General features: G+C 39.9%; 1 long non-coding RNA gene across 1 annotated transcript; it reads right to left on the bottom strand.

Moving 5' to 3' along the window:
* Positions 1-790: 790 nt before the first annotated feature.
* LOC131250028 (uncharacterized) lies at positions 791-2,407 on the bottom strand. Its single transcript, XR_009172985.1, has 2 exons — positions 2,129-2,407; positions 791-1,156 (listed from the first exon to the last, which is right to left on the bottom strand). It is a non-coding gene; the product is annotated as an uncharacterized LOC131250028 (long non-coding RNA).
* Between the last annotated feature and the right edge of the window lie 18,733 nt (positions 2,408-21,140).

The raw sequence follows: 21,140 nt of genomic DNA, 5'->3' as shown, positions 1-21,140 counted from the left end.
TGGCCAACTTAGTGTGAATTCCTCAAGATTACACACCGCCGCATTATGTAAGAAATAGTATAAAACATCCAAACAACCAAAATAGAGTAAATGCAATCTTATTAGGTGCATAGATGTATGAATGCAATCATCGACCCTGGGTAAATCATCCGGACGGTCGGTGCCCAGGAAAAACATCCAGACAGGTAATGGGGTCGTCACCCAAGGATGTGATTGGTCTTACCGCAACACGCGGCGTAATCGTATGGGCATGAGTGATCCAAGTCATCATCATAAACAATCGGCTGGTCATTAGCGCAACTCGCAGCGTAATCGTATGGGCATAATGATCCAAGTCGTCGTAGTATGCTATGCGTGCATGATTTTCCAGCCCATTATTAGTCCAATTGCAATCAGCCATTTTAGAATAAGCTCACGGTCACTACGGGGAGCGTAGGGCCCAGCATAGGCTGACAGCTCGGGCATAGTGTCCCATTACCATCATCCCTGGCTCATGAGGCTACCATCTTAGGATGTTTAATGGAAACCCATTGACTAGTGGTCAATCATATTATAGTATATGGGACTTACCATCGCATGGTTACATGGTATAAAACATCAAACCCATATAGGAAAAATACCAGAACAAAGCCACATAGGGCGATATCAAACAAGCCACATAGGGCAATTATCAAAATAGGCCTCATAGGGCGAGTATCAAAACCATGCGATAAAAGACCATCCTTGAAAACTATTGGACACAACAACCCTGGATGGTAGGCCCACATCAATGATCCATTTAGACCACCACTCAATAACCACTAAGTTGAAGGTCCATTTTAATCACAACCAGTCGGGTTACATCCCAAGTATGGGTGTACATTTATAGGTGGGGGTTTCCCACTAATGTACCAGTTTAAAGTCCATAAGCAATACACAAATAATCCACAAGCATGAACAAATATACAGGATGAACATTAAGCAGGCAATATAGCAATTCAATTTCCACCAGCTAACACATGTGATTATAAGAGAGAGATATCAATTATAATTTTTAATAAAAACTATAACTTAAGCTAATGAGAAGATGGAAAGTTCAAGGGGAAGAATCATCACCTTATACTTTGAATTGCCTCTTAGTATCGCTAAGTAGTGCTTGCGCCCTTAGGATCAGGTCCTATCATGAATTATGAAATTCTATGGTTAGATCAAGTTATACATACTCCTTATGGTTGAGACTATAACCTAGGGTTTAGATTGCCTATTCTTAGGGTTTTGATGTGAAATCAGGATTTTTAACTTAGAGTTTAGTTTTAAATTTAGACTTTAGGATTTGAACTTTAGTTAGTGTATCAGTTACAATTTAATCTTAATATTTAAGATAACTATTAGTGTTAGCGTCATAATTTATATATCAATATCGATGGTTCACAAGTTCATGTTCAAATATACCGACATTATCTAATATCTTTATAATGACTAATAATCTCTTAGATAATACAAGTAACAATAATAAAGTATTTTCTAATGATAATACAATAAGGACTAACACTAATAATTACATTAATAAGTATTTGACTAATCCCATAAGGGAAATGATAATATTTCCTAATGATTTTAAATCATAACTATCAATCCCAATCATGATAATGGATATCATGATCTACCATGAATTATGGAATTCTACGGTTAGATTCATACTTTAACCTACCTTTTATGTCTTAAGTATAGGCCTAGGGTTTAAGTAACTTAAGTTTAAAATTCTATCTTAGAGTCTAGGTCTAGGCTAGATTTTGTGTAGTTAATTTTTAGTGCTAACTTAATCATTATAGAATATTTATTAACATTAGCATTATAGTTAATATTAGTTAATAATCATTATGATGACCCCAATTGGCACAATCCCCTACCAATAACAAATATTTAAGAATGGTAAATAAAATACTATTATTTAATAATTAAAACTTGTGTATAATAATTAGTCCTAGCATAAATGTTCCACTAACGTGTAGTCATATTTAATATTAACAATCCCAATAAATAAGAGTGGTAACAAGTATATTAATACAATGAAACATGTCTAGTTTAGAAAGAAAGCATTGACTCATCGAGTCGACTAAGTCAATTTGGACTTGGTTGGAAAGGTTACCTGATGACGGTGCCTAGCATTATGCTCGGGATTGGGAGCCCCAATGTAGTTGATCCACTGACCGACCAAGGTCCCTGAATGGCATGGGATTCGGTTAGCCCTGACTCAGTGAGTTGACTCGGTTTCAAACCGAGTTGACCCGAACTCCCTCATTCCCCCTTCTCCTCCCTTTTCTTCTCCACTCTTTTCCTTCTTCTTTCTTTTCTCTTTTCTTCCTTCTTCCCAGCTGCTGGAAACACCCAACAAAACTCGCCAACTTGGCTTGACTCGACCGGGACAGCCCCAGTCGCCTCTCTCACAAATCTCCTTCCTCCTTCCTTCTTCCCTCTTCCTGCTTCTCTCTTCTCCTTCTTTTCTGCTTCTAGACAGTCCAGACGTGGCTGGACCCATCACAGGGGTGGCCCAACATGACAGACTCAGTCCGCAGTTGGCCCGAGTAGCTCGGTGCAATGGCTAGTGCGGCACTAGCTCGAGTCCGCCTAACTCCTCTCTCTCTCTCTCTCGTTCTTCATCTTCTTCTTTGCAACGCTCAGCAGCGGGTCTGGATGAATAAGACCCGAACTAGGCTCAACCTGGTTGGGACAAGTTCAGCTCGGACGTGGCTCGGTTCGAAAGTGCGGCATGGTGGTGCGGCACAACGGCTGCTCGCCCCCGCCATCTTCTTTCTCTTTTCTTCCTTTCATGTCTTCTTTTCTTTCACCTGCTGCAGGTCCAGTGTAATCACAGGACCCAGGATTCAACCCGAATCGACTCGGTTTGGTGTGGCTTTAACGAGGAAGAAGGAGACAGCTCCAATGGCAGATCACAAATGGCAGCTTCTCCCTCCAATCAGCTCCTTTCAGATGATTCATGTGGGTCTTAGAAAACTCCCAGATAAGCCTTTCTGAAGCTTGAGGAAGGTTTAGGTGATGGGTTCAAGGGTGGAAGGTGATGGTCGTTTTCGCTCGAATGGCTGCAAGAATAGAGAATGAGCTTCTGTTGCTCAATCCTCCCATGTTTATAACATGACCTAGCCTTCTCCTGGTCCGTCGGATTGACAACAAACGCTCTAGATTGGATCTGGTAGAAACCATTCTTGCACATGGTTGGTTTCGGCCGTTGGTTTCCTCCTTCCGGAATTGAGGCAGCCCTAAACCAGCACCCCATGAATGGACGGATGATATATCTCTGTTTTGAATGGTGGGGATGCATAGGGAAGCAAGCACGCGGATCGTGCCAGCTGGAAGGAAGACAGGTTCTATTTTTGGAATCTTTGGTTTTGTAGGGCCTGTTCCCACAAGATATCGTAGTCACGTGCGTACGTTCCAACACGTGAGATAGTTGGGTTTTCGTCGAGCTTGCCCCCTAAATCAGATAGACAGTTTGGATCATTGGTACGGTGACCGATGGTGGGCCACACTTGCATCAAACGGGCACCCTCTGTTTTTTAAAAATGCCCGTAGGCGAGAGCAGCTGGAGAGAGAAATCTCCATTTTGGGCTAGGCACGGGTCAGAGCTTGTCTGACTGTGCAAGCAGTCTGGTGCACCTCGAGTGTACACCAGTTATGCACAAGCGCATCACTAACTGGGGTCTAGCATGATGTTTGGGATAAGTCCACACCGTCCATTTTATTCAGTGGGCCCTTCATTAGCCCCTGACCAAGGGTGGGATAGATCCAAGGTCCAGGTGGGCCATAGGAGCTAGTTCTTAGCTCCAACGGTGGCTTTCCACTGATCCAACACTCGGATCATCCCAAGATTGAATGGCAACGGTTAAAAAGGGTCCAAGGGTCCATTTAAGGCTTTAATTAACCTATACTAATATTAATATGTATGTACGTATAATTAAAATAATCAAAAACTCATACATATATATATATATATATTTTTATATGATCATGCTACTAATCACATATTTATTAATATATAATTCCTAATATACAATATCATATTACACATTTGTATGGATTGAAAGTTGTATAATGTCTCATATACCATCTTATTTAAATATCTAATAAATTTTTGTATATATGTTTAATACTACGTTGATATTTATATTTCAATTATACATTGAAAAATTATTATCCACTATGTTTAGTTGATATAATATTACCTTCATAATATTATATATACATTACATGTATAGGTGTGGAATATTTTTCAACGGTCGGCTTTAAACTAGGATGAACGTAAGTGCTTAGGTGTGGCTTGTGTTTATGCTAAGCTTGGTTACACCGTAACACCCGAGTACTGGAAAGTACGGGGTGTTACACTGACCTCTTACAATATGTACACCATACATCAGGTCACCTCGGCTATTATTAGGGACGATGATAATATCCATTATTTTCCTTCACGTACAAACGTATGCCATTAGGTGTCCAAAACTGAGGTCGTTACAATCTACCCCCCTTAAAGAAGAATCTCGTCCCCGAGATTTTGATGATACTCTTTCTAATTTTTAATGGTACAAGTAGCAGGGTTATTGTATCGCTTGTCAACATTTCAAATTTTCCATAGTATCTATAAAGATTACAAGTTCATTTAGGTGGCCACTAATAATATTTTACATCTTCCTCTTTATTTTCTCTTTCTTTTAATGATGGTTTCACTATTGACTAAAGTACATTGCAATTTTCTACTTTCACGCTCGAGCCAACACGAATGGATGGTTGTATTAGGTTTGAGCCCGATACATTAGTCGTCTGCCTGCAGGACAGAGGATTTTGGTATCAATTCACAATCCTGTTAAATCTCGATCCTTTGCTTGATCAGGGCAACGAGATTGTTGAGATTTGCTAGGACTTAGAACTTTGAGCCAAACCATGTAACTTTCTATATATATATATATATATATATATATATATGGTTCCATCAATCAGCGACCTCGATTGTTCTAGACCCTTGGGAATCATCATGTGATCGTCTAATTTCACGACAGATAAAACTATGTCATCCATTACGCTTCTAATGCGCACTCTGATTATCTAAGTACTACTTGGAAATCTCAAGACAAAGGTTTCTACATGGAACCAAAGTTTAAAGGTTGCCGAGTTCATTTAAGATTTCTAATCTAATTTCAAGATGCCTAGCCTAGGGTTGAAATTTTAGTTAATTCTTGCGTGCTGAAATTTGTGGAAAATGTTACTTCTAAGTAAAAGATGTATTAAGAGATTCAAACGACAATTGCTAGCCTAATTCCTTAGATTTTAGGAAGTGCTCATGTTCAACCTAGTGTACAATATGGTGGATAAGGAATTTCCTATGAAGCCTAAATTCAATCCATTTGATTGATTACTACGATGACGTTATCCCTAACCATGAAATCTTAAGAAATTTCATATCCTGAATTTCTAGCAAATCTTCATTTGGAAGTTAAGTATAAAAATGTTCTGGTTTGGTCCTTTTATACCTCATAGTGGGCATTTGTACATCCACAATACTTTAGTTTCTAATTTCAAATGACTAAACCTAAAATCTCTCAAGGGAACCTACACTCATTTCTAAGTCCTATAGTTACCAAAACAATCTTCCAGGGAGCTTAACATTTTGAAGTATTTATATTCTCAAAACTATAATTTTTGCAGGGAACTTTCCATAAGTTCAATGACTAAATGTTCTAAGGGTCCTAAGTTCATTTCTATGTTCTCCAGTCATTCAAACAACTTTTCTAGGAGCCTAAAATTTTGAATCACCATCTCAATTCCTCCTAATTTCAAATGGCTTACTTAATAGTTTCTAAGGATCTCTACATGAGTTTGAAGTCCAAAGGTTTAGTCCTAAAAATTTCAAGGGTCTAAAGTTTGAAGTACCTATGTTCTCAAGTTGTCCTCCTACAAAATTTAGGTTTAGTTCCAAGTTTAAGCAACTACTCTGATACTCTATAATAGGGAACTAAGCCTTGTCTCTAAGTTCAAATGGCTAACCTAGAATGTTAAAGGGACTTAGGTCCAGTCTGAAGTTTCTAAGATTTTCCAACAACTTCCTTAAGGGACCTAAAACATTGAATATCTATATTTTTAAAGGAACCTTAGATCATTTCTAAGTTCTATGATCATCCAAAACAATCATCTAGGGGCCTAAAATTCTGAGTCCCTATATCCTTAATTTATCCTAGCTAAAGGGGAGATTCATATAAGTTCAAATGGTTACTCTAATAATTTCTAAAGGGACCTACATTTAATTCTAAGCTCAAATAGTAGTTTTGGTGGTGTACATGGGAACTAAGTTTTTTTTTTTTTTTTTTTTTATTTATTTATTTTTGTTCTAAGTTCCAATGTCTAAACATAAAATCTTCAAGGGGACCTAAGTTTAGGTCTCTATATTCACAATGATTCTCCTAAGTCTAAGGGAATTTCACCTAAGTTCAAGTTTCTAATTTCAAACATCTTAACTAGAGACATTTGAAGTTTGTATAAGATCATTTCCCAAGGCCAAGTTTGTCCAAACTATGCTCTGATACCAACTTGTAATGCCCCGACTTTTCAGGACTCGAGTATATGACCCGTGTCCCAAAAATCCGAGTGTTAGCTTTAAATGATGGTCAAATTCGAGTGTACATTTTTTTCCTTCATTAGAGTAAGCAAATGAGCATAGTGTGGATAAATTGACATAAAGGAAAATTTTATTATCATTCAAATTTACAAGAAGATGCCCATAATGACTTATACAAATCAATGTCTTCATTCTTACAAATACAAAATGAAATAACGTTACATGTGAAACAAAGCAAATTTGCAACAATCTTGAGCTGTGAAATCCTGTAGCAGCCTTAACAAATATAATCATTCACCCTTGTCAACTATAGCCTACTCCTCACCAATATGAATGTGAACGTCATCATGGCCACCTGTGCTACTTGTACGGTTGTATATTTAATGGATGAGTGGCCAACTCGGTGTGAATTCTCCTCAAGATTACACACCGCCGCATTATGTAAGAAATAGTATAAAACATCCAGACAACCAAAACAGAGTAAATGCATCTTATTAGGTGCATGGATGCGTGGATGCAATCATCGCCCGGGTAAATCATCCGGACGGTCAGTGACTCAGTTCGCTGTACAGCAGCGTGGTGCAGCCGCACCACTCTCTTTCTCTCCGGTTCTCTCCTTTGTTTCTGCTTCTCCCTGCTTCTTTCTTCTCCTTCTCTTCTGCTTCCAAACAGTCCAGATGTGGTTGGACCCATCTCAGGGGTGGCCCAACATGACAGACTCGGCCCGCAATTGGCCCGAGTAGCTCGGTGCAACGGCTAGTGCGGCACTAGCTCGAGTCCGCTTGACTCCTCTCTCTCTCTCTCTAGTTCTTTCTTCTTCTTCTTTGCAACACTCAGTAGCGGGTCTGGATGTATAAGACCCGAACTAGGCTCAACCTGGTTGGGACAGGTTCAGCTCGGACGTGGCTCGGTTTGGAAGTGCGGCATGGTGGTGCAGCACAACAGCTGCACGCCCCCGCCATCTTCTTTCACTTTTCTTCCTTTCTTTTCTTCTTTTCTTTCACCTGCTGCAAGTCCAGCAGAATCACGGGACCTCGGATTCGGCCCGAATCGACTCGGTTTGGGAAGAAGGAGACAACTCCAATGGCAGATCGCAAATGGCAGCTTCTCCCTCCAATCAGCTCCTTTTAGATGATTCATGTGGGTCTTAGAAAACTCCCAGATAAGCCGTTCTGAAGCTTGAAGAAGGTTTAGGTGATGGGTTCAAGGGTGGAAGGTGATGGCCATTTTCTCTCGAACGGCTGCAAGAATAGAGAATGAGCTTCTGTTGCTCAATCCTCCCATGTTTATAACATGACCTAGGCTTCTCCTGGTCCGTTGAATTGACAACAAACGCTCCAGATTGGATCTGGTAGAAACCGCTTTCAAATATGGTCGGTAATGCAAATACCGGCCGTGGTTTTGGTCTTTCATGGGAGAAAGCCCTAGGTCAGAGGGTTTGGATTCTCCCAGATGGAGGACTAAGATCATGAGAATCCTCCTTACAACGAATTGCCTACATGGCAACAGACAGTTTCTAGTTTCGGAAATTTTGTGTTTTTGGGGTTGTTTTGTGCTGGTTCTCGTGTGCCCACACGTGCATGAAATTCAGTTGTTATAGTTGGGTTATGGTCGAGCTTGCCCCCTAAATCAGATAGACGGTTTGGATCATTAGGACGGTGATCGATGGTGGGCCACACTTGCATCAAACGGGCGCCCTCCATTTTTCAAAACTGCCCGTAGGCGGGAGCAGCTGGAGAGAGTCTCCATTTTTGGCTAGGCACAGGTCAGAGCTTGTCTGACCGTGCAGGCAGTCTGGTGCACCTCGAGTGTACTCCAGTTAGGGACTGGTGCATCAATAACTGTGGTCTGTCATGTTGTTTGGGATAAGTCCACACTGTCCATTTTATTCGGTGTGCCCTGCATTAGCCCCTGACCAAGGGTGGGATAGATCCAAGGTCCAGGTGGGCCATACGAGCTAGTTCTTAGCTCCAACGGTGGCTTTCCACTGATCCAACGTCGGATTGTTCCGAAATTGAACGTCAACGGCTAAAAGGGTCCAAGGGTCCATTTAAGGCTTTCATTAACCAATACTAATATTAATATGTATGTACGTATAATTAAAATAATCAAAAACTCATACATATATATATATATATATTTTTATATGATCATGCTACTAATCACATATTTATTAATATATAATTCCTAATATACAATATCATATTACACATTTGTATGGATTGAAAGTTGTATAATGTCTCATATACCATCTTATTTAAATATCTAATAAATTTTTGTATATATGTTTAATACTACGTTGATATTTATATTTCAATTATACATTGAAAAATTATTATCCACTATGTTTAGTTGATATAATATTACTTTCATAATATTATATATACATTACATATATAGGTGCGGACTATTTTTCAACTGTCAGATTTAAACTAGGATGAATCTAAGTGCTTGCTTAGGTGTGGCTTGTATTTATGCTAAGCTTGGTTATACGGTAACACTCGAGTACTGGAAAGTACGGGGTGTTACACTGACCTCTTACAATATGTATACCATACATCAGGTCACCTCGGCTCTGTCGATGGAGCCATAAGCCGAGGAGGATAATCTGCACGCGGCCTCTTGCCGAGGAACGGTCTGCTCAGCAAATCTGGGCGAGGCCTAGGTCTCATGGGTACACGTGTATGGGATAGCCTATCCCCATCCTGTTCAGCTCTCAGGGACATGCTCACAAGTTCAGCATAGTTGTTAATGCTAGCACAACACATCTTCGAGCGGATCTCAGGCCACAAACATCTAAGGAGTTTCAATGGCAGACGTACAATCACCACTATTTCCTATGATATGGGCCACCTGAGTCTTGGATGTGGCTGAACTTTAGAGGGGGCCCACTTCAGGAAGGGGCCCACCTAATGAATGGGTTGGATGACAAATATACATCATGGTGGGGCCCACAGATGGAGCCGTAGGTCCCTGCCTACATGGCCGCCCGCCCTCCACGTAGCAGACGTTGCCTGCGCCTCTGGTAGTAGCAGCGTCTGCTGCCATATAATTTTTTTTTTTTTTTTTTGAAAACCTATTTTCTGAGGTTTTTCGAGTGTGGGGCCGCATAGGAAGAATCCAACCCCACTATTGCTTCCCATAGCTCAAGAAAAGCCAAACAAGCCCAATATTCAATATGTTTTGGGGTATAGAAAAGTCAGGTGGATTTTTAACAGTGAAAACCACCATTTGCTATGTTATGGCCCTCCAGAAATTCGGATCAGGTTTATTTTTTGACTCAACGCCTAAATGGCCTGAGGGAAAGGATGGACGGCTTGGATTGAATACATACATCAAGGTGAGGCCTATATACGTGGTCACCCTAAACGTCTTACACCAAGCTCATATTTGTGATTTCCGTTCAACGTCCAGCGTCCCTAGACGCTGGACAGTCTGGACATAATACATACGTTGAGGTGGGCCCCACCTATGGATTTGGGTCACCAAAGAAGGGGTTGGAGGGCATGGGAAATACATACATTAAAGTGGGGTCCATCCAAGTGGGCCACACGACCACATCATCACATACAATAGAAAGAAAAAAAAGAGAGAGGGAGAGAGAGAGAGATCGAGGGACACGTGTGATGGAGGGCTCCACCACTATGAGCCCTCCGTTATATTCAATCATACATTAAGTGGGTCCCAAATACATGTGGGCCCACCAAATCCAAAATCAACGGTGGAGATCCCTTCTCCACCAAAATGAAAGGTCTAGATGACCCCTTCTTATACAAGAAAATTAAACATCATGATGGGGTCCATGGAGAATGGCCCCATCATAGAATGATCATGAGAATCAAGGTGGGCCATCAACCACACCTAGGGTCCAAAGTGATATCCATACCATCAATCAGTAGGCCTCACTTGGCCTATCATAAAAATATGAAAATCTAGCCTATAGAAGCACCCACCGTTCGATCTTCTTGGTCTGTTGGAACATCGGTCACCTTGTGCTTCACTTTGATGGAGGGTGATGAGAGTTGAATGGCTAGGATGAAGGTTTTTGAGATGGGAAAGGTGGGCCACACAAGGTCACTCTTTTCTCACACTTGGAAAGGCTTGGACGTCCACTCTTTTGCTCTTGGTGTTGCTTGGAATGAGAGTGATGAGAGATGTAAGAGGGATGAGAAAGATGAGAGATGTGAGTGATGGATGTGAGAGAGGGATGGCTTGTGTAAGATTTTTGTTGACTTTTGGGGTGGATTGTGTAAGAAGGGTATGGGGTGTGTAAGAACTTTTGACTTATGGGGTTGCTTGGGAATGGGTTTGAGGTGATGTATACTTGACATGTACTTAACTATTGATGGGATTGATTGATTGATTGAAGTGACATGTTGTAGAGATTCCTCTTCAGTTTTGCAAAGCGCGGCGTTTTCCTCGAGCTGAACGTGGGACCACGTCTCCTTGCCAGGGTATCGGATCAGTGCGCGAGTCACGGCGTTAGAACCGCGGCGACGGTGTAGTTGCAATGGTACAAGTCTCAGATTAAGCCAACTCAAATCTACAGGATATGACTTAGGGTCACGCGCAAATGTCGATTATCGGTCGCAGGTTGCCAGAATTTGATGGGAAGGATCGCGGGAGTCGATGGAACAGTATGGATTGGGATACGGGTCTTACATGGGATGTACAAATGCCCTAAGTAGAAACTTAAAAATTTAAGTGAATTAGGCTCTCTGCTCTTTTACGAAGTTACAACTTTTCGACCATTAGGTTTCAACCAAACTCGATGTGTGAGTTAAGGGTATTTCTCCACACATATCCGTATAACCGCGGCCCCAATCGATCATTGATGATCATCCATCGCAAGTGGGGTCCCTACGGTTAATCGGAACGTTCGATTGTCGTTCGGTTGTGTCCAAACATAGATCCTATAGTGGGGCACCTTTTCCCTAACACGAATGGGTCAATGGGCCCCTGGAAGGACCCTGTAAATCGAAAACAATTCCCTCCAGGGTTAGTATAATGAATAAAAGGCCATTGTGACCATTTTCATCAATTCTAGCTTTATAAAAGAACCTCATTTGCAATCTTCCTCTCCCCATACAATTTTTTGCAAAACCAAGAAGAGAAAGAGGAGGAGAAGAGAGGAAGAGAGGGAAGGGAGAAATGGCAGAGCCTGGTGTCGGATCACGCCGTCTGATCCCCATGCTCATCGAATTTTACAAGATCTATTATTTACGCTCGATTTCACATCTTCTACAGTTGAAACCCAATGATTTTGGTTCGGATTCTTCACCTCAATGCTAGATATAAGGTTTTCTACGTGTCTTTCCATCTATTTCTTTCATTCCCTATATTTTGAGTCATTAGGGTTAGAAACCCCTTTCATTTTCATCGATTCTCACAAACCCTAATGTTAGGGTTGAGTGTGTTAAGATTTTAATTCACAATTATTGATTAACATAGTCCATACTCTTGAGGGAGACGTAATCAAGCCCCATTCCATTGCAGTTTCGGTTGTGCACCGATTACGAGTCTTGATTTGTCAAACTGAGTTGTTGGATGAATCAAATTGAGTTAGTTAAGCCCTAACACTGTTTAATATTTAATTAGGACTAAATCCATGTCATTAAAGATAGTCTTATACTTTAATTTAGGTTTGGAGCATTTTTCCCAAATTTCTGACACTAGGGCCGCATCCAAGTCAAGGATTTTGACTCTAAGGTGAAGATCTACCTCAAGCTTCTACTTGGCATTTTAAAATAATTAAATGTATTTATTTACTATTTAATTGATAACATGCTCTATGAAATACTTGAATGACATGAAACTCTTAATATTATAAAATTCTTGGATGTTGAATGCTTAGAAATACTAGGATGATTGAATTGTATTGTTGCGGTGGATCGAGCTTAACAAATTATCTAAATATGTGGATAACCCACTTTAGAGAAGCTATCCCAGGCTTATATGGTTGACCTAAGTTAAACACAGACAATCGACAGTAGTTGGAGATATGTGGGATGCATTGCACCCAATATCGGTTTGTCCGGGGTCCTCCGTAGTCAATCACATCAGTCTAATGCAAGCTCGATCATTCTTGTGCTTGGTGATTGTATAACATTCAATAGAATATGGGATACCACCGTTACCATTGATTTATTCTACTCATAACTGTTAGTGCATTACGATCCCCAAAGACTTATGAGCAGAGCATGGTGGTATGGGACATCGTGTTGGAGTTGTCGGCTTATGCTGGGGTGACAAGCCTCACCATAGTGACCATTGAGCACTGATAAAGGTGATAGTATGTTGTTCGAATGGTCCCTATTAAATTACTCGACAGATGGTTCTGTGCTAGAGGACCATTCAAACGATCGGGCGTGAGTGAAATTGGGTGACGAGCCCCTTTCCTTTTTATTGATTTAGTTTTAAGTGATAGGCCCATACCCCTCAATTGATTGTGTCAACTTGGTGTTGGGTGACGACCTGTGCCATGTTGATACATTAATTTGGATTAAAGGACACTGGTGAGGAGCTACCACGTGCTACAACAAACCACATGATTCAAATAATGACTTGTAATATAACGGCGGTATCCTAGCTTTGCCAACCTACTGTATGAACTGAGACTAATAATCACTTAGCTAATCATGCATTATAAGAAGATGTTGTGATTTGGTGTTGGAGTCACTCGTGAGGGAGTGTTGGCATATGCGAAATAGGCATGGACGTCGCTTATGAGGGAGTGTTGGATTGTGAGGAGCAAGCATGATTTCATTATTGCATTAATATACTTACCAAATAGATTAGGAAACTGTTTGTTTATTATGCTATCACTACTTGCACTCTTTTGTGATGGTAACATGTGTAACTTGTTTAATAATTATGCGTTAAATATAACATGCTTGAGTGTATTACATGTATTAATATGTATTTGTTGTGAACCTGGTAATCACTAAAATGTCCCAAGTAACAATCTTGGGGATATTTGTACACTATGTTGGCGTTTGACACCTCCTATTGGACATATGTAGATAACTCAAAAATATGACCAGTTGGTAGTGCGCTCGGGGCACGTAATAGATCTTTAAATTCTTCCTGCTTGGTAGTGATTCTTCTGTTTCTATCAAAATTATTGTGATTTGTATAATTCTCATATGGGTGGTCACCACTTTTAATATTGAAACTTTTGGACATTAGCCTTATATTTTTAAATTTTCATAATCTTTACCTCACTTTAGATCCGCTAAAGTAAATTGTGTTACTCTGATTACACTTGCATGAAATGAATGTGAATCTAAATGAGGTCACATGTGCATTTCCATTTGGTTCCTAACTGGGAACTCGGAACCGGAGTCTATGTACTCGGGTGCTGATTTTCAGGGTGTTACATAAATCCTTTAGGTGAAGGTTGTCCTACGAACTATTTGATATCAAGAATTCAATACTTTATGTAATTGAGTTTATTTAACTTCTTATTCCATATTGGATCGAAATATTTGGCATGGCATCGAAGGATGCTTGATGGCATCGAACAGAATCTGCCCTGCACCTATTTCAAAAATCTTGGTGCATGAAGTCGATGACATCGAAGACCTTTCAATGACATCGACAATAACAAAATTCTGCCCATTTTTTGACCGTCAGGATTCAACTTTATATAAACTCTTAGGTTGCTTCTTGGAAAAATGAGCAAGAATTTAAGAGAGCTTGAGAGAGTTATTAAAATAATTAATACCCTCATCCGTAAGCTCTCTTTCCCATAAGAGTTCATCATTCAATCCATTACTCAAGCATTTATTGTCATCTTCATTACTTGGATTGAATTTTGAACTCTAGCATTCATTAAGTTTCCAACAATACTCTTTAATGGTAAATTATGGTGCTGAAATCTTTCAATGCTTAGCTCATGATAATCTTCTCTAACCTTGAAAAATAAATCATTTATTAGAGAAGGTCAGACCAGAACCTAAACCAACAACCTCAAAACATTGATTGGAGCATCAACATACAGTTATGGTTATAGGGAGCTGAAGACTCTTTATCAACAGGATGTTCTTCACCAACATATACTGACAAAGGGGCTCACTCACTTACAAGTAAGTAATAGAGTGTATAGAGCCCGAAGCCCCTTCCTTGTATAGGATTAGGATTCAGAGTTTGTTTCCAAACTCGCTAAGACCTTTCTTAGTCCTCTGTTCATAACCCCAAGTGTAAGGTCGCGATATAGTAATAATATCGGTAAGACCAAGGTTGAATCCATAGGGACTGAAACTTGTATGTTTCTGAAATTAACTAGAAGTAGAACTAGAAGAAGATGTGAAACTAATTCTAAAGTATTTGAGAGAGTAATTGTGAATTAAATAATTAAAACTAAGAATTTAAAGGTGGGAACTAGGGTGCCAACGATCCATTGATAGTGATCAGGAAGCCCTCTTTCTTGATTTAAGTAACACAATTAGAATTAGAGTCTTATCCTATCCAATTAGAAAATATATAAATAAAATCAAATCTAAACTTCCATTGACCTAATTCTTAATGAAGAAGAACTATGATAATTGGTAGGGATTCCATCACCAAACCATGCCCAGTAGACAATGGCAAACAACAAGATTTACCAATCTCATAATCTCAAAGCAGGAGAATTACGAAGATTAGGAAGGATTTCATTACCCTACCATGCCCAAGGGACGATGATGAACAACACGACTTGCTAATTTCACAATCTCAAATTAGGAAAATAAGATACTTAAAGCTATTGCAGATCTACTATAATTTGAGTCACAATAAACCATTAAAAACTGAAAGTATTCCTTAAATATCAAATTAGAATCCATGGAGTTTAACATAAACATGATTCAAAGCAATAAAAACATCTCATCATGCTACAAGCTTCACCTCTTAGCCCTAACTAAGAGGTTTAGCCAAGCATAGATATGATTAGACCAAAGTCACTTAAGAAAAATGTGAAAACAACTAAGGAAGAAGAAGAAAATCACTTGGCGACGACATCTCCACCTTTTTACTTCACTCCTTAAACTCTAGAAGATGCCTTGGAGCATCATAGGGAGTCCTATTTATAGTTGTGAAACTCCAACTTTCGCACCTAGTTGGAAAACTCTAGAAACCACCTTAAATTTACGTAGTTTACTAAAATAGACTTCACTCTGTGTACTTTTCCAGAATATACTTCTCTTTGTGTAATTTCATAGAATGACCCAGAGTTTCATAATATGCTTTTTCAAGACAATTTTAGGAATATGTTTGTTTTTATGACAATTTCAGGATTCCTTTTCTTCACTTCATATATTTGATTCTCTTCATTCCTCACTTAGTTTTCATGGATCTTTGATATGCGAATTCTTCAATCTTGGTCTCCTAAGATCCATCCCTTGCCTTGGTAATTCTTAAGCATCAAATTCATGATTTTAACTCCCTTTTCAATCCAAGTTCTTAAATTCACCTTGCAACACAAACATGAGTGAAATAGAACATTAAGCATTATCATGTTCATAAAACCAAGATATAAATGGGGGATAATATGCAATATTTGACCCTCAACACAATCCCCAACTAGCATTTTGCTAGTCTCAAGCAAAGTATGCGTGAAGTAAATCTTAATGCTTAATGTCCAAAACCTCTCTAGGAAAATAATCTTTTGTACACTCAAGTATGAATGGGTAGAATTAAGATACGAAAGTAGGGTTTTAAAAACTTAGAGCCGAACCACATAAGCAATCAATCAAGTAAATCCTTTATCCATTAAATCGAGCATAATTTGTATATCAAGTTTTTTAATGCGCATAGTGAAAATCAACTTACTTCTTATACGAATACTATTAGTTCATCATGTTAGCCATACTCATCACTTTAAGATCAGTTTGAAACTCAAGTACTGATTCTGAACTTATCCAATTTTCTTTTATTCCAGTCTTTGATTTTATATTGAAGGTCAATTTTTTTATTCATTCTTTTTATTTTTGCATTCTTTTCCATATTTTTCATTCTTTTTATTTTTTCATAACCTCTTTGTCGATCTCTTTTTTTTAACTGGTTCTTTTCTTCTTTTAAGGTAGATAAAATTTTCTAGACTCGATTCTCACCATCTTTTAATGATTCACATAATAACAATCAGAACTTCTAGCATGTCTTACAGAAGACAAATTGAACTTGTCTTATGATTTAGATTAGCATGATATTCAAACTATCTCTTAATCAATTGAGTGCAAGAACTTAGGTGATAGATTACTTAGTTGATCAAACTCCAACAATATAAAATTCAATCTCTATTTTTATCATACCCAACGCATTCTTAAGTATATAATTCATCACTTCCCAAACAGATTTCAACTTGACATAATGAAAAATTTCAAAAATTTTGCTCAAAACTAAGAAAACACTATTAGTTCACCTAATCCCCCATCCCTAACAAAAAAATCTACATTATCCTCAATGTAAAAGAAATAAGCATGTAACGCAAAAGAGGCAATGAAAGAGAATGGAAGTAATGGAAAGGTAATACCTAAAGAATGAATTTTGAGGCTTTTCAAATGGTCTCAGTGTGAAGATGGGTTAACACAAGAAGTAAACCAATAAAAAGAAAATTATCCTACATAGTGGAAAGCAAACTATCCTAAACCGCAGAAAGTAAAAGTTCTTAATCCTAAATCATATGAAAGAAAATAAATCTACCCATAACTCTGTCAGACTAGGTGTTCAATCCTCGTAAACAGGGTCAATCAGAGGTATTATTGTGTCCTCTGAATTAAATTTTTCAACAAATGGCTTTAAACAATGTCCATTTACTTTGAATTCATTGCCATTGTTTAGATTCTGAATCTTGATAGTCCCATGAGGATAAACATTGGTAATAGTGAAAGGGTCAGTCCAACGAGATTGGACTTTACCCAGAAAGAGATGTAATCGAGAATTGTACAAAAGGACATTCTGATCGGGTGTGAATGATTTTCAAAGAATTTATTGGTCATGAAACACCTTCATTCTGTCCTTATAAATTCTCGAGTTCTCGTATCGATCATTCCAAATTTTCTTAAGTTTATTCAATTGAAGTTTGCAAAGTGAGCTAGCATTATCCAAATTAAAGTTCAGACTTTTAATCACCCAGTAAGCCCTATGTTCTAACTCCATAGATAAGTGGTAAGCTTTCCCATAGATAAGTCTAAAGGGAAACATTCTAATAGGAGCCTTAAATGTAGTACGGTAAGCCCATAAAGCATCGGTCAAGAAGATTGACTAATCCTTGTGGTCAGGATTAACCATTTTTTCCAACAACGCTCACAAGTTATGCAAAACTCATGAGTATCCTTGAACATAGTGGGCTAGTAAAATCCACATTGCAGAATTTTGGATGTGGTCTTTTTAGCATAAAAGTGACCACGAAAGGTGTCAGGCCCATGTCCTAGTGACTATGCCGTTCCGTAGGATCCCGCAGTCCTCCGGGTTGAATTCCGGCAACCCATGACTCGTAGATTGTATTTGTACATGACCTAAGTCACATCTTGTAAACTTGAGCTGACTCAACCTGAGACCTATGCCATTGTCTCCTGCGCCGATCCTATGCTCAGATTGTAAGTTATGGCCTACGCATTATTCTGGCCATTGATCGCGTGATTGTGGGACCCTCCTATCCAGATTGTACATTTCCCTAGCAACCATCATCATGAGGATGATGTCACCCTAGGGGTGACATCACCCTAGCTATAGCCCCTAGCCCATAGCCCTAGGCATGCTCTTACAACTCATGATCACCCCACCCATGCCTCTCTTACAACCCACTCATTGCCTAGGAAGCTACACCACTCTCTCTCCTTCATCTCTCTCTTTCCCTTCCTTTCTTCCTCATTTTCATCCTCCATTACAAGAGAGAGCTCCCAAAATTCCAGCCCTCTTCCAAGCTTATCTCTCATCCAACCCTCCAAACTCTATCATAACCGTTGAATCTTATCCCTTGGAGCTCTTGAACATTGGAAGAAGGAGATCACGAGCTTAGGTGGGTGCTCTCTAGAGCTATATTTCATCCTCTCCATTAGATTTCTTTCTTTCATTTACATGGGGACTTGAAAGGCCCACCAATCCATGGTGGATATCCTCCATGATCCCCTTGATGTGGCCTTTGGCCCATCTTATTGCATGCATGAGCCATGGAGGTCCATTCTCCATGGACCCCACCATGATGGGTTTTTCTTTAATCCATGCCTTTAAGGGTCATCTAGACCCCTCATTTTCATGGTGGGGATGACATCCCCACCTTAGATTTTTATTTTGTTATGATGGGCCCATGCATGCATGGGACCTAACTTGATCCATATATTGATGAATGTATTAGGGGGGCCCATAGTGGCAGGGCCCCTCCATCTCACCGTTCTCTCTCTCTTTCTCCCTCTCCCTTTATTTTTTTGATGATGTTGATGATATGTGTGTGTGGCCCACCATGATGTATTATATCCATGCCGTCCATATGTTGGGACAGCATGAGCCCACCTTGCTAGACCGTCCAGCAGCAGGTGCACTGGCCTGTCCGTCTGGATAGGCCCGGATGAAGAGAAAACATAAATATCAAGTTGATATATAGCTAGTGGGTCCCACACATGTGGACCCACCTCGATGCATGTGCTGGAACCACACCATCCAGACCCTGGACTATGGGTCCCATGCAGCCATGTTGTTGCTTTGACGTCAGCAAGTTCTAGGTCTAATCATGAGGTATGTGTTATACCCATACCGTCTGTCTATTTTTCCTAGGGTGGGACTTACCCCACACGTGCTACACGTGTGGGGGTGGGGCCCACCAAATGTATGTATTCTATATCTGCACCATCCATCTACCAAGGATGGTGGGCCCCTTTAATGTATGTATTCTATATCCAGCCGTCCATCTGTTGCTGGACATGGGAAGTGTGGACCCACCACGACGTATGGGTCTTATCCACACCGTCTAGCCCTCTGGACAGTGGGACCCACCTCTAATGTATGAGGTTTACAACCATGTCGTCCATCTGTTTTGGCTGCCACGTGGGGCCTAAATGATGTATATCCACCCCATCTGTTTGCTGGACAGGTGGGGCCCACCTCTTGATGTGTTGTATATTCACACCATCCATCCACGTTGTAAGACCCAACCCGAGTTCTTGTGTATGCATGCGTGTGTGTAGGTATGTTTTTATTTCTCTCGGTCCGACAGTCTTACTGGTTGAATCCCGACGACCTGCGACCCTCGGATAGTGTTTGCGGTCATCGTTGAGTCTGGTCACATTGACCCAATGCAGATCAGCCTGAGACCTATAACATCTTGTTTGCATTGTTGTTGCGGTTCCAACGACGCATCTTATGTGTCCATCCGATATATAGATCAAAAGTTATAAACATTTCATTGTATGACCCTTAATCATGTGGCCCACTTATGGTTGATGCATGTAACCCCCACTCTTGGCACAAGTTCCAAAGCACGCTACACACACCACAAAAAAATTCCATAACAAACGCTACCTAACCCCACACACCACCAAGGCCTACCCTAGACCTATCACTTTGGTTTCTCCTCCCATAGGCAATCATTGCCTTTTCTTACAACTCATTATTACATTGTTAGAAAATCCCTCCCTCTCTCCCTCCTCATTTTCTCTCCATGTTAGTAAACCTTCCTCTCCCAACGTCTCATAATCCCCCATTTCTCTAGCCCTCAAAGCTCCAAAAATCCCTTTAATCCTACCATTAAAAACTCATCTCAACCATCAAAACCTCTTCATTGGTTCAAGATTTACATGGTGTGGAAGTTTAAGAGCTTGGTTTGCATGTGGATGACTATATCTTACTGATTTCCTTTTCATCCCATAATCTTCTTATTTCTTCATGAATGGAACATATGGGACCCACCAATCCATGGTGGGGATCCCATTTAACCCCATGGATGTGGCCCTTGGCCCTTCCTACATGCATATCATGTTCCATGATGGGGCCATTCTCCATGGACCCCATCATGATGTATTTCATGATCTACAACAACCTAAGGTTATTTAGACCTTAACATCATGTTGGGACGGCATCCCAACCATCCATTGTAAATATAGACCATGCATATGTTAGTTTTATGGTTGTAAGTGTAAATCAATGTAGATGTATGAGTGTGATTGTTCTTGGGAGGGCCCATTATTGGCGGGGCCCTATCCTCATGGTCGGATTGTCCTTATTTCTCTCTTTTCTCTTATGTTCGATGTTGATGTGTGTGGTCCACCTTGTGGACCGACAAGATCCCAGCCATCCATAGAGAGGGGACATTTTCACAGTCCCTCCCATTGAACGTGTGGCGCCTAAATGCTCAAAAAAAGGGGTGCCTGCAAGCTTGTTTTTGGTGATGGGATGGTTTGGATATTTGTGGGGCCTACTTGGGTGTACCATACCATGAATTCCAGGGGTTAAATCCCCTTTTAGATTATGTTTGCAATTTATTTTTGTGAAGCATATGTTGCTATCCAGTCTGTTTGGATAGATTTTGGACCATTTTGGGGCCTAATTTTTGATCTTTTGGTGGGGA

This window comes from Magnolia sinica, chromosome 6, assembly GCF_029962835.1.
Source record: "Magnolia sinica isolate HGM2019 chromosome 6, MsV1, whole genome shotgun sequence".
Taxonomy (NCBI): Eukaryota; Viridiplantae; Streptophyta; class Magnoliopsida; order Magnoliales; family Magnoliaceae; genus Magnolia; species Magnolia sinica.
The sequence above is the reverse complement of the archived record's forward strand: the minus strand, read 5'-3'. Positions and strand labels throughout refer to the sequence as shown.